This window comes from Choloepus didactylus, chromosome 27, assembly GCF_015220235.1.
Source record: "Choloepus didactylus isolate mChoDid1 chromosome 27, mChoDid1.pri, whole genome shotgun sequence".
Classification (NCBI taxonomy): domain Eukaryota; kingdom Metazoa; phylum Chordata; class Mammalia; order Pilosa; family Megalonychidae; genus Choloepus; species Choloepus didactylus.
The window spans coordinates 21,130,612-21,144,392 of record NC_051333.1 but is presented as its reverse complement, the minus strand read 5'-3'; the positions used below and the strand labels follow the sequence as shown (position 1 = coordinate 21,144,392).

Below are 13,781 nucleotides of genomic sequence, written 5' to 3'. Positions count from 1 at the left end.
ACCAAGACTGTCTTTAAATGGGGGATTCTTTATAAATGGAACAACACCACAAGCCACCTTAAGCTTTTCAGAAGACACATGGCACATGAAGACAAAGGTAAGACAACTATTCTCCAGGGGCTGGCTACAGAGAGGCTGGGTTCCCTGCTCCCAGGAAGGTCCACATGCCAAGCTTTACTGTATCTATGTTCCCAATAGAATATCAATATTAGTCTTGTTTTCTCTCTTGCATATCAAGAAACTCAAGAGACTCTCAACAAGAAGAAGGCAACTCAACTTAGCATAACCTACCAACTTGTAACCTTGCGCATGATGTTTAATCTCTCTGAGTCACAACTGCCTCACCTGTAAAAGAGAAATCAGCACATTGGCCTCATAGAGTTGTCGTAAAGAAGGTTTATGAAAAGCTTGTGCACATCACAGTTTCCCTCCTAAACAGCAGATCTCAGGGACAGAGACTCTTGTCATATTTGGCACATAATGAAAACTTAGTTAATACATGAAATAAATGTTAAATATTCTATTTATTTTTGCTGCATAATAAATTATTCCAAAACTTAGATGCTTAAAACAAACATTTACTATCTCACAGTTTCTGAGGATCAGGAATATGGGAGCAGCTGACTTGGGTGGCTCGGTCTCACAATCTCTCGGGAGTTTGTAGTCTACCTGTTGCCTGGGGCTGCGGACATCCCAAGGTTTGCCTTGGGCTGGAGAGTGCACTTGAAGTTCATGCACATGATTGCTATTAGGTCTCAGCTTTTCATTGGCTATTGGCTGGAGGCTTCAGTTCCTCAGACATAAGGGTTGCTCAAAACATGGCATCTGCCTTCCCTTAAAGTAAGTGAGGGAGAGAGCAAGAGAGACACCCTGCCCCCAAGGCAGAGCCTACAGTGTCTTTTATGACCGAATCTTTGGAGTAAAAATCATCACCTCCACCATATGGTAGGGGTCACACAGACCCACTCTGGTACAATATGGGAGGAGACTACAGAAGGGTGGGAATAGCAGGAAGTGGGGAATCATTGGGCTCCATCTCAGAGGCTGACTACCACATGAAATGAATAAATAAATATATCTTTTAAAAACTTGTATCTCTTACCTGGTTTCCATGAGGAAGCTTTCCCCTAAGAACTCCTGGCCTCTTTCCCCAGCCTTACTCCTCAACTCAGATGTGAATAAGGTACCTGGATAGTAGGTGAAAGCTATTGGTCCATACTTCTTGACTGGATGGAATTGACCTATTCAAGTCTGTGAGGAAGAATGCCCTATTCCCTTGGAGCTAGTTCAAGGCAGAGATCCTGGTTAAACGCGTCCACTCTGCAGAATGAAACTTGCCTTTGGTCATCGTCTTAGTTTGCCAGTGCTGCTATGACAAATACCACACACCGGTTGGCTTAACAACAGGAATTTATTGTCTTATGGTTTTGAAGCCTGGAAGTCCAAAATCTAAGATGTTGGCAAGGCCATGCCTTCTCCCAGAGTCAGTAACATTCTGGCAATGGCAGCCCTTCATCACATGGTGATGTCCTTAGTCTCCTCCTGTGATTTTCTCTGATTTCTGGCTTCTCTGACTATGTCAAAATTCCCTCTCTTAATAATGCCTCCAGTCATACAAAGTCAAGTCCAACCTCATTCAGTTTGGCCATAGTTAAATAGAATCTACGAAGATCCTATTCACAAATGAATCCAAACACCCTGAATTGCCTTAACATATTCAAAGCTCCTCTCTCCAAAGGGTTTACACAGGAAAGTGAATTAAGACTTGAACATGTCTTTTGAAAGGTACATGATTCAATCCCCAAGAGAAGGGCAGTTCCAAGGATTAATCTGGTCATGATGTCCGACCACACCTTTCAAGATATCATTGTTCTAATGGGGGTGGTATTCTGATCTCCTTATGTCTGACATTTGCTTCTCCCCCGAGTTGGTTCTGAACCCAGGCAGGGAACAAGGGTATCTTTTATTAGCTCTTCAGATTCCAACAAGAAGGAATACCATAACAGAAAGAGGAAATTTAATCTAATAGCACTGGGATATTTTATATAATTACAATTACATGGGATCACCAGCTTAGGAATTTTCATCACTGAGTGTCCTCACTGAGATGGGGAGAAATTTTAATATTAATTAATTAGGTTACTTTTTTAAGGTAGGTCTTAAATCCTTAAAAGTGTTCCTTTTCTTTGTAGGGGTGTTTACTCCCTACAGAATGCAAGATCAGAAATTTAGCCATGATATTGGAATGCATGAAGAGTTTGTAATTTGCACTCAAACTGCAGTAGAATAACCTAGAGCTGTGAAAGGATTGCAATTTTATAATGTTCAGTCACTCTGGTTTCTGTTTTTACATACTACTGGACTCCAGCTGAGCCTTCTTTTATGATCTGATTCTTGGGTTACTGTGAGATATTAATGTAATTCCTCAGTTTTAAGATACATTTCTTCTACATTTTAATGTTTCTGGGAATCAAGATGTCAAAAGAAAATCATGCCAGTGCTTTCTTTTTGTCCTAAAAAAGGACAAAGACATGATGCATTTTAAAATTAGTAGTGGTTTGGAATCAAAGAAATGTAAATTTAAGGTATCTGGGCTTATGGAAATTTTCTGACTTGAACTAAATGGGTGAGAGTTGTTCAACAAGAACATTTGGTATGTTTTTCCTGGTGGTTTTTGATATGTAATATGGCTGTGTCACCTGGTAAGGTTGATTGGCATTTATTTCTTGGGAGATTTGGGGAATACTTGACCAAGGACATAGCTAGCTGTATAGGCCATTCTCACTGACAAGGGTGAGCAACCCGCCAGGGGACGCAGGCTCTCCTTTGTTCCCAGGCCGCCCCGGACTCCTGCTGGGTTCTCTATGGAGCGAGTCTGTCAGTTTGTGCCTCTGAGTCCTGGAAATAGACCTTGATGTGGTTCCTTTCAGGTGAGGCAGGAGCAGGAACCCCAGAGAGGTGGTAGAGAAAGGAGGTTGCTTTAGAATAGCTAAATGCTAAAAGCACAGCCTGGAGAAATGCAGAATATGTTGCAATACTGGTCTAAGAAAAAGGGAAAGCAGCAGTGAGTGATGCTTCTGTGAAAAGGGATGTAAAATGACAAGTTGCAGCTTTTAGGAATTAAAGTTAAGTTTGTATATGAAAATTAGGAATGGGATGGAAGCACGCAACTAATGTCCTTGACTATGCCAATATAATACACCAATACGAGAGGAAGAAAAAATCAGTAAAGAAAGAGTTGGAGGGATGATTAGATTCATCCTGGAACAACAGTAATCACAGCTTAATGCTGCTGACTAGAAAATATGCTCCCCTTATTTGAAAGTATTTATATTCAAAAGAATTTTTGTATTGGTTTTATCTATAAGCCCAGGCAGAGGTAAAGGTGAATATAAATTAGAAACAAAAAGACTATTCAAAGCCATACAATGACCCAAGGCAGCTATAAAAGTGCAAAACCCAGCCCAGAAAAGGCTCACCCCAGGCCAACACTCTCATGGCAATTTACAGAAGCCCTAATTTGGAGGGACAATCTACCAACAGTTAGTCTGTGCAGTTACATTGTTACATGTATAAAATGCACCTGTAAAATGTAGACTCTATAACTTCATATTATTACCGCATAACCATAAAGTCAGGAGAATAATGAACAACACCCCATTGGGGTACTGCCCACCCTCATCATGAAAGTGAACCCCTAGAGGCTGTGTTTATACCACATAAAGCAGGGGCTCCAGCCACAGTGTGCTAGACCAGGCGAGGACAAGTGTTCAGCTGAGCCAATCTGATTCCGAGAATGAAAAGCTAGTTCAGCCTGGACTATTCCCTGGAATGACAGGTTGTGAGGCTGGAACCTGGGGTTTACTCTCATGGTCTTGGGTAAATGTAGGAAGGCTCCCTGAGGCAGGAAGAGAGGAAGGAAGCCAACTCCTCAGGAGACATGATGGCAGGAGACCTGGAGAGAGGGAAGGAACAGATATGGAGGGTCCTAGTGGATCCTGGTTCTGTCCTCCCCCAGGCTTGGGACCCAGCTACATGGCCTGTCTTTGGACTCCATAGGACAGCCTTGTGCCTTTATGATGGATGTAACCTCTCCATTTACTTCCATTAGCTTGAACTTGTTATATTACTTGCCACTAAGAGTCATAACATGATAGGCCCCAAGATTTAATATAACAATATAAATCATATTCCTCTTGATTAATTGGGAACCCATTGCTTTCCCCCTTTCCCACTTCCAGAGCGGCCCAGCAGCCTGAAGATGGAGGATATTTGGTGGCATTAATGCAGAGGTGGGTCTTGAATAGATTAGAGAAAAAGACATTTTTTTAAATAAGGGAGACAATTATAACTTCTTATTCACTGCTAGCTATATTCCCAGCTTTAGCACAGTGCCTTACACGTGGTGTGTACTAATTAATATTTATTAAACTGAATTTAATTATACTGAACTGAATTAAATGTCTCCAGCTAACTTCAACCCTGAACATCATACTTCATGGGGTAACACTAGAGGCATTCCCAGTGAAAGAGGCACGTGAAAAGGATAAAAGCTATTCCTGTTATTATTCAATGCTGTCCCAGGAATACTAGCCAGTGCACTAAGCAAGAAAAAGATTAAATAAAATGCTATGTAGAGTTATAGGAAGATGCAGTAGACGTACTTTTCCCTATTCCTCCAGCCAAGTACAACTAAAACCCTTTTATGTTATATATAAAACAGAAGACGACTCTGAAAGGTGGAGAAAAGAAGGCAGACAGGGCCTTCAGGACCCAAGGAGCACCATGGTGATGAGTTCTCTAGATTTTGTTTTTGTCTCATATATCCCAGACTTGTATCTGAAGAAGCCCACAACCCAGAAATACCAATGGACATGGACAAAAAAATCTCCAACAAAAATCTGCTCTTTCTAGTTGAAGGACCAGGAAAGAGGCAGCTTAGTAAGCCAGAAAACTTTTAAGACAATAACCACTGCACTCCAGTCAAATACCATGGAAAACAACCTGTTGCTCCACTTCCACCCATGCCAGCAAAGGCTGAGCGGGGATCCTAGACGTCCGCCCTCACCAGGCTGTAATGAGTGAGGCACCTCAAGCCTCCCCAGTTGGGTGGTGCAGAGAAGGCTGAGTAGCAAGCTGGGACTTCTACACCATCTGGCCATAATGAGGTTCCCCATTTCCTGTCCCACCAGAGCAATTTTAGTCTCCTCCTAAAGAGAAGTCAGCACTGTCACCATTGTTTCACGGTAATGAGTCCACCCCAACCCCATGGTGTCAGTGGAGAGCACACGGGGAGCAGTAATGAGACATTCCTACTCCTCACAGCCAGGGTCCCCACCCCACCTAGCAGGAATGGGAGCCCATCTCCTTCTTGGGTGCCAACTGAGGCCGATGAGAAACCTGGGCTTCCATCCTCACCTGGTAGTAACGAGACAGCATCCCTCTTCCTCTGCCAGAGCAGTATCTGAGGGAGCCTAATGCAGGAGGGTTAAATAAGATCCTGATTCTCATAACCTAACATCAAAAATGTCCAAGTTTTAATTGATACACTCAATATACCAAGAGCCAGGAAAATCTCAATTTGCATAGAAAAGGACAATCCGTTGATGCCAATATCAAGATGACAAAGATGTCAGAATTATCTGACAAATATTTTAAAGTATCCAACAACAAGCAATTGCACATGCTCTTGAAACAAAGTCTCAGCAAAGAAAGAGAAGATATAAAGAAGTAAATACAAAATTTAGAACTGAAAAATACAACAGCTTCAATTTTAAGAAAAACTCAATGGGGCAACTTTCACCCCAGCACCAGTGTTGAGAATGCGATGTTGGGGGTCTCTCGTCCTCTGCTTTGGGCAGCCACGTGCCTCGCCACGCTCTGTATAGTGCCCACGGCTGAGAACAGGGCCCTCACTCTGACCAAGATTAAACCCACGACCTCAGCACCCACTGCCAAGACTTCCCCAGTGTCCCCAGGGACCTTCCCTCTGGCTACCACTCCAGCACCAGGAATCTGTGAAAGCTACAACTGCTCATCCTGTGTCAATGCTAGCATTGCTAATACTACCTGCTCCTAGATAGAGTGTAAATAAATAAGAGCTACTGTTCACATAATTTGAAAGTTAGTGATTGCCACATGGTGAATGGCACAGAATTCTGTTTTGCTCCTACTGCCACTCCATTGCCAACCAATTCTACAGCTAAAATGACAACTCAGTCTTCCTCTCCTACAGCTTCCCTACAAACACCAGTGACGACATTAGGTACAACAAATACCACTTTGCCTCCCACCTTACAACCTGCACCAAAGTCTACCTTTGATGCAGCCAGCTTCATTGGAGGAACTGTTCTTGTCTTGGGTGTGCAGGCTGTAATTTTCTTTCTCTATAAATTCTGCATATCTAAAGAAGGAAATTACCACACTCTGCAAAACTTTATCAAATTAACACAGACTGGTGGTTCATTCGAATGATTCACTGAAACAAAAATAACATCTTTCAAGATGTCCCACATGGAAGATGCTATTCCAGGATCTTTAACTTTCCAAAAGATGCTTATAGGATAATTTGGAGCATCATCCTTGAAAAATCAGTTAAGTCATTTTGTTCAACAGGATAATATTCTGCATGAATCCTTACGGCTGTCTTCTTTGACTTTAAATGGCTGCTGCTGTGGGATTGTTCTCTTTTCTTGACATGCCAAATGTAACTTTTTGTAAGTGATGGAAAATATTGTCCTGAGCAGACAACCTCACGACTCTTGGCAGTTTAAATTTAGCCATTTTAAAGCTTGAAAGCTGCATTACTTTCATTCTAACTCAGGATATAGTTTAATGACCAGAATTGAGAACAATGTGCTAAATGAACATCAGTCAGGTGGATTTTTGGCTATCATTTAAAACATGGAATAAATTTATAAATTTAACAGTACTAAATTGTATCCTTAGAGAAAAATTTTGTGCTTAATAAGTTATTTTTTTTCTACATTAGAAATGAGATGCCATGTAGGGAATTACATTCCAGATTTAAAGAAATGAAGGGATACAAACCATTAATGTATATCAGGTTATTATTCATACTTGTAAAGCACTTTATATCATTGAGGAAATAAAGAACAGTGCCTTTAAAGACAGACTGAAAGGTAGACTGTAACTTTAACTGTTTGTGATTTTGTTCTTTCACATTAAGGAAGGTAAAAAGTTGGTTCTGAGGATGTAACTGTTGATGTGAGCAGTAGTAAACTTGCTTTTAGATACCACATTGTGATTATTTAATTGAAAATTTGTCTACTTAAGAGCTGAATAACTTAACCTAAAGGATGATACAAAGTTGAAAACATTCATGTATTAAACCTCCCAACATTTTTTCTTATGGATGTTAAAAAAGCATAATTAGAGCTATAAATTGTTTAATTATTTTTTCCTTATTATTTCAAAAAAAAGTATCCTTAACATTGTACTGCTAAAGGATTTCCACCAAGCTTTCCTGAAAAAGTAACTTTCACAAGGCAAGAAGGATATAAGTTTTTAGAATCATATACTAACTGTTTAAATGAGACAATCATTTTAAGTTTTCAGGCAACAAATATGACCAATGTGATTTCAGAAAATTTAAGGATTCTTTGGTTGATCAGATTACTGTAGATCTTTAATATTACTGTGTTATGACTACCCTGTATAAATAGATTGCACTTTCTTTCTTTCTTTCTTTATCCTTCTTGTTGGTTTAAATTCCCATAGTGTAATGAGCATGCATACTTTTATTTCTGTAGTTTTCTTGTGAAGCACTAGTTTTTCCAATTTAGAACAAATTTTAAAAGGGTAACTTCTCTCTTGCCTTTGATGTATTGGATTAGTTCAGAGGCTTAAATTAGTTTAAAATGGGCCTTTTGTTTTTTGAGATTACTATTAAGTTTTTTCATTTTAGTTTATTTAACCTATAGTGGCTGAGTTTAGCACTTTGTTTTCAATATTTTACAGTAGGAAAGACAAATCACTTTTTTCCAATTCTTAAACTGAAACTCCTTGCATTTATTTAGATAATTATATTAAAGGGTCTTAAAATGAAAATTTACTGTTTTTCTGTTACTTATTAGTACAGCTAAAGTTTGTTTTACTTGCACATTTGAACATACACCTAATATTTTCAGGTGTCATACTTGTTTAAATTCTCTGGCTTCAAAGGTTTTTAGAAAAAGATAAGTCAGTTTACCTCACACTTTGTATTTCCATTAGTAGCAATATTCTAGTTACTTCACAAAATTTATTATGGTGCCATGGCTGTTAGTTTTTAGTGAGTGCTATAAGTTATAAAATGCATTTGGAATATACAAAATTTCCATTCCATGTCAAATGGGCAAAAATTAGCTAAAATGGTACAATTGTCATTTATCTGGATATTGAATACCTTGGCATACATTAAAATCAAAACAAGTATTAAAGTTTGTGAAAATGTAGCTTGATTTGACACCTCTTACCTTCTGTAATTCTGAGCACCACTCTAACAACAAAGAGTGTTATATTTCACAAATCTACAGAACAGCTCTTGCACCAGAACTCACAGCCTTTTCAGATCCATTTCCCTCCTTCCTTTAGCAATTTAATATCTTGAGCCATTAATAATTTTGTTTTTTTTTAAATCCAGAAGGTATGTAGAAACCTTTTCAGATTTTCCATCTGACTTGTTCATGCAGATGTAGTTCTATCAGCTATCTTATTTTATCTTATGGATGTTTGTTGCACAGGCTGACACTGCTGTATTTAGAAATTTCTATTTCAGTTCACTCAAAACTGCAAAACCAATCTGTATCATGTGCTAAACTGATTTAAAATAAATCTACATGTTTATCAAAAAGAAAGAAAGAAAGAAAGAAAACAAAATGGATGGGTTCAACTGGAGAATGGAGGGGAAAGAGAAAAGAAGCTGTAAAATTGAACCTAGAACAATAGAAATTACCCAGTCTGAACAACAGAGAGAAAACAGACTGAAAAAAAATGAACAGAGCCTCAGAGACATGTGGAAATAGAGCAAAAAATCCAGTCTTCATATCATCAGAGTCCCAGAAGGAGAGGAAAGAGGCTGGGGCTAAAAGGTATTCAAAGATATAATGGCTGAAAATATTGCAAATTTGGTAGAAGACAGAAACCTAAAATTCAAGAAGATGAGCAAACCCCAAACAAAGAAATCCATACCAAGACACATCATAGTCAAACATTTGAAAGTGAAAGATGAAGAAGATATCTTGAAAGCAGCAAGAGAGAAATAACACCTTAACTACAGGGGAAAATAATTTGAATGACTATGGATTTGTAATCAGAAACCATGGAGGCCAGAGGAAATAGCACGTCACTTCTCAAGTGCTGAAAAAACAAAACAAAACAAAACAGAAAACACCGTTAACCCAGTATTCTATATTCAGTGAAAATATCTACCCATCATGGTTGAAAGGGAAATCAGGACATTCTCAGATGAAGGAAAACTAAGAAGATTTGTCGTCAGCAAAATAACCTTTGAAGGTGGCTAAAATAAATTCTCTAAGCAGAAAGGAAATGATAAAAGAAGGAATCTTGGAATACCAGGAAAGAAGAAAGAAAAGTAGAAAAAGTAAAATATGGGCTAAACACATTTTCCTTCTCTTGTGTTTTCTAAATTATATTTGAAGGTTAAAGCAAAAATGATATTACTGTCTAATGTGGTTCTAAATTTATGTAGAGGAAATACTTAAGACTGGTATAATATAAATGGAGGAGAGTAAAGGGATATAACAGGAGGTAAAGTTTCTAAACTTCACTCGAACACATAAAATGTCCATATCAGTAGATGATAATAAGCTCTGTATAAATAATGTAAATCCTAAAGCAACCACTAAGAAAGCTATACAAATATAAACAGTGGAAAACACTATAGCTAAATCAAGATAGAATTTTGAAAATTCCATGGGACAGCAGAAAAAGGCAGAAAAAGACAAACAGAAAAATCAAACAGGAAATTGAAAATTAAATGGCAGACTTAAACTCTAACATATCAATAATCACATTTAATATAAAAGTCTCAAATACAACAATTAAAAGACAGAAATTGGCAGAGTGGATTAAAAAACATAACCCAACTATATGCTGTCCATAGGAATCTCTCTCCAGATGTTGTATGTTATCACTAATATGAACTCCTGGAACAATGAAAAATCAATGTCTTATAATGTCCAATATAGGAGAACTACAAATAGATAGAAGCAAGTGAAGGGGGAATTATTACCTAATATGTAAAGATGAGGGTGAACTTAAAGGTATGGGAATGGACAGAGGTGATGACAGTTTGTTAATGAGGGTGAACTTAAAGGTATGGGAATGGACAGAGGTGATGATAGTTTGTTAATGAGGGTGAACTTAAAAGTATGGAAATGGACAGAGGTGATGATAGTTTGTTAATGGGATTATAAAGATCAGTGCTGCATTGAAGGCTAACATGATTGAAAGTGGGTGTTTAAAGGTATGTATCCCACAGATTAGCACTACAAATATAAATAAGTGATAGCATGATCTACTTCTAATGTATGACACTGGTAAAAAGAGTTAACAACAGAATGATATCTGGGAAAAACTACCTATTGCATATTACAGACTATATTTAATAGGAATACCTTACCAGCAACACACTAATACTAGGGATAAATAACTAGGGGCTGATAAGAGCTTTGGGGTGTTTTGGGTTATGACAATTGTTTAAAATCAAAAGTGATGAAGATTGTACAGTTAAGTGAAGATAATGTGAGACACTGATTGTGTATCTTAGAATATATGTTATATGAAATTAGGAACCTCCTACTTAATAAGTCAAGCTCTCAATCTTGAGGCTTGGTCTAGTGAAAACTTATGGCTGTAAAGGGGAGGCTAAGCCTACCTATAATTATGCCTAGGAGTCACCCCCAGAGAACCTCTTTTGTTGCTCAAATGTGGCCTTTCTCTCTCTAAGCCCCAAACTCTACAAATAAATTCATTACCCTCCACCTATGTGGGACATGACTCCCATGGGAGTGAATCTCCCTAGCGACATGGGACACAACTCCCAGGAATGAGCCTGGCCCTGGCATCAAGGGATTGAGAATTTGTTTATCAAAAGGGGGAAAAGAAAGATAACAAAATAAAGTTTTGGTGGTTAAGAGATTTCAAATACAGTCAAGAGGCTATCCTGGAGGTTACTCTTAAGCAAGCTCCCAGCTATATATTTCAAATGTCCACAGTAAGCCAAGCCCCAACCAACAGCAGTCCTGAAAATACTAAAGAATACCTAGGTCCCTATCTGAGACTGTATAAAAGTTTTACTCACTAAGTTTATTTTTCAGAAACTTAAATCCCCCAGTGTTCTTATGCCAGATAAGTCCCCAAACTCAGAGAAAACATCTTCTCTAAGAACATCAACCAGAAGCATCCCCCTTCCCCATAATGTTGACACCCCTTTTCAATATGAACAAGTTAGGGTGGTCACTGCCCAGATAGCCCAGAAGACTCAGAAAATAATCAGATGAGAGAGGGGGGTAGCAACTGACAAGGTAGAATTTAACAAAGGATTACAAATACTGAATCTTTATATAAATGTGGGTGTTTTTTTTTTGTTTTTTTGTTATTAGTTTCTAGGCTACTAGAATAGCTAGAAGGAAATAACTGACATGGAACTGTAGCACATAACATGCTTCAAAATTTGCTCTATAGCTACTTGTTAAATCATACATTGGAAGTTATCACATTTCTGTATACATGTTGTACTTCACAATAAGGAAATAACTGAAATTGTGGAACTGTAACCCATAACATTCTTTGAAATTTGCTCTCCAACTACTTGTTAAATCATACTTTGAAAGGTCACTTTTCTGTATATATGTTATATTTTACAATTAAAAAAATGTAAAAAAAAGAAACTCTCTCCAAATATAACATTATAGGCAGGATGAAAGTAAAAGAAAAAGAAAACCATGCAAATACTACTCAAAAGACAGCAGGAGAGTAGTTTCAGTGCAAAGAAGAGGTTCATATACTAATGATAAAAGGGCCAGTCTACCAAGATATAGAAACCCTAATTGTATAGGTACCAAACAACAGATCCGCAAAATACATGAGACAAAAGCTGATAAACTGAAAGGAGAAATAGACAAATTGTCAATTATAGTTGGAGACTCCAACATCTCTTTCTTTGACGGAACAATTGATAGAACAACCAGACAGAAAATCAGCAAGGATACAGAAGAACTAAACAATACCATCCACCAACAGAATCTAATCAATATTTATAGAACACACTGCCCAACAACAGCAGAATATACATTCTTTTCAAGTGACAATGGAACATGTTCAGGATAGACCATATCCTAGGGCATGAAACAAATGTTAACAAATTTTAAAGAATTGAAATCATCATACAGGTTGTGCTCTCTGACCATGGTGGAACCAAACTGGAAATCAGTAACAGAAAGATAACAGGAAAATCTCCAAACACTTGGAAACTAAAGAACACACCTCTAAATAATCTGTGGGTCAAAGAAGTTGTCTCAAAAGAAATCAAAATATATATCTGTGTTGGTTTGGATGTATTATGTCCCCCAAAATGACATTATCTTTGATGTAATCTTGTGTGGGCAGACAAATCAGTGTTGATTAGCTTGTAATTCTTTGAGTGTTTCCATGGAGATGCACCCCACCCAACTGTGGGTGATGACTCTGATTGGATAATTTCCATGGAGGTGTGGCCCCACCCATTCAACATGGGCCTTGATTAGTTTACTAGAGCACTATATAAGCTCAGACACTAGGAGTGAGCTTGCTACAGCCAAGAGGGACACTTTGAAGAATGCACAGAAGCCGAGAGAGTAGCTGCAGATGACAGACAGTTTGAGGATGGCTGTTGAAAGCAGACTTTTGCTCCAGAGAAGCTAAGAGAGGACAAACGCCCCGAAAGCAACTGAGAGTGACATTTTGGAGAGAAGCTGTAGCCTAGAGAGGAACATCCTGGGAGAAAGCCATTTTGAAACCAGAACTCTGGAGCAGACACCAGCCACGTGCCTTCCCAGCTAACAGAGGTTTTCCGGACACCACTGGCCATCCTCCAGTGAAGGTACCTGATTGCTGATGTGTTACCTTGGACACTTTATTACCTTAAGACTAACTTTGTAACCAAATAACCCACCTTTATACAACCCAATCCATTTCTGGTGTTTTGCATTCTGGAAGCATTAGAAAACCAGAACATATTTTGGTATCAGAGAAGTGGGGTGCTGATGCTGCTGAGTTTGCAAATACCAAACATGTTGGAAGGGCTTAAATGAATAAGGGGAAGGTTCTGGAAGAATTGTGAGGAGCTTGATAGAAAAGGCCTAAACTGCTTTGAAGAGACTGTTTGAGAAAATATGAATTCTAAAGATATTTCTGATGAGGCCTTGAGCAGAAATGATGAATTTATTGTTGCAAACTGGAAGGAAGGCAATCCTTGTTTCAAAGTGACAGAGAATTTGGCAAAACTGAGTCCTGTTGTTGGATGGAAGGCAGAATTTGAAAGCAATGACCTGGAATATTTAGCTGATGAGATCTCCAAGCAAAATACAGAAGTAGCCTGGGTTTTACTTGCAGCTTATAGCAAAATATGAGAGGACAGAGATAAGCTGAGAAATGAACTCTTGGTTTCAAAGAAACCAGAAACTGATGGCCTGAAAATCTCTGGGCTTCCAGGGGGTGAAACACCGGAAGCTACAGCCCAATGTGAGGATGTAATCAAACATGGAAGCCATCCACCA

The 13,781-nt window shown here is 38.5% G+C and overlaps 1 long non-coding RNA gene and 1 pseudogene across 4 annotated transcripts in view; one reads left to right on the top strand and one right to left on the bottom strand.

The window, feature by feature from the left end:
• The window catches only part of LOC119521582, a 317,896-nt gene that overhangs the window by 78,574 nt on the left and 225,541 nt on the right, over nt 1-13,781 (bottom strand). The window lies entirely within an intron of this gene.
• On the top strand, nt 5,828-7,038 carry LOC119521581 (annotated as a pseudogene).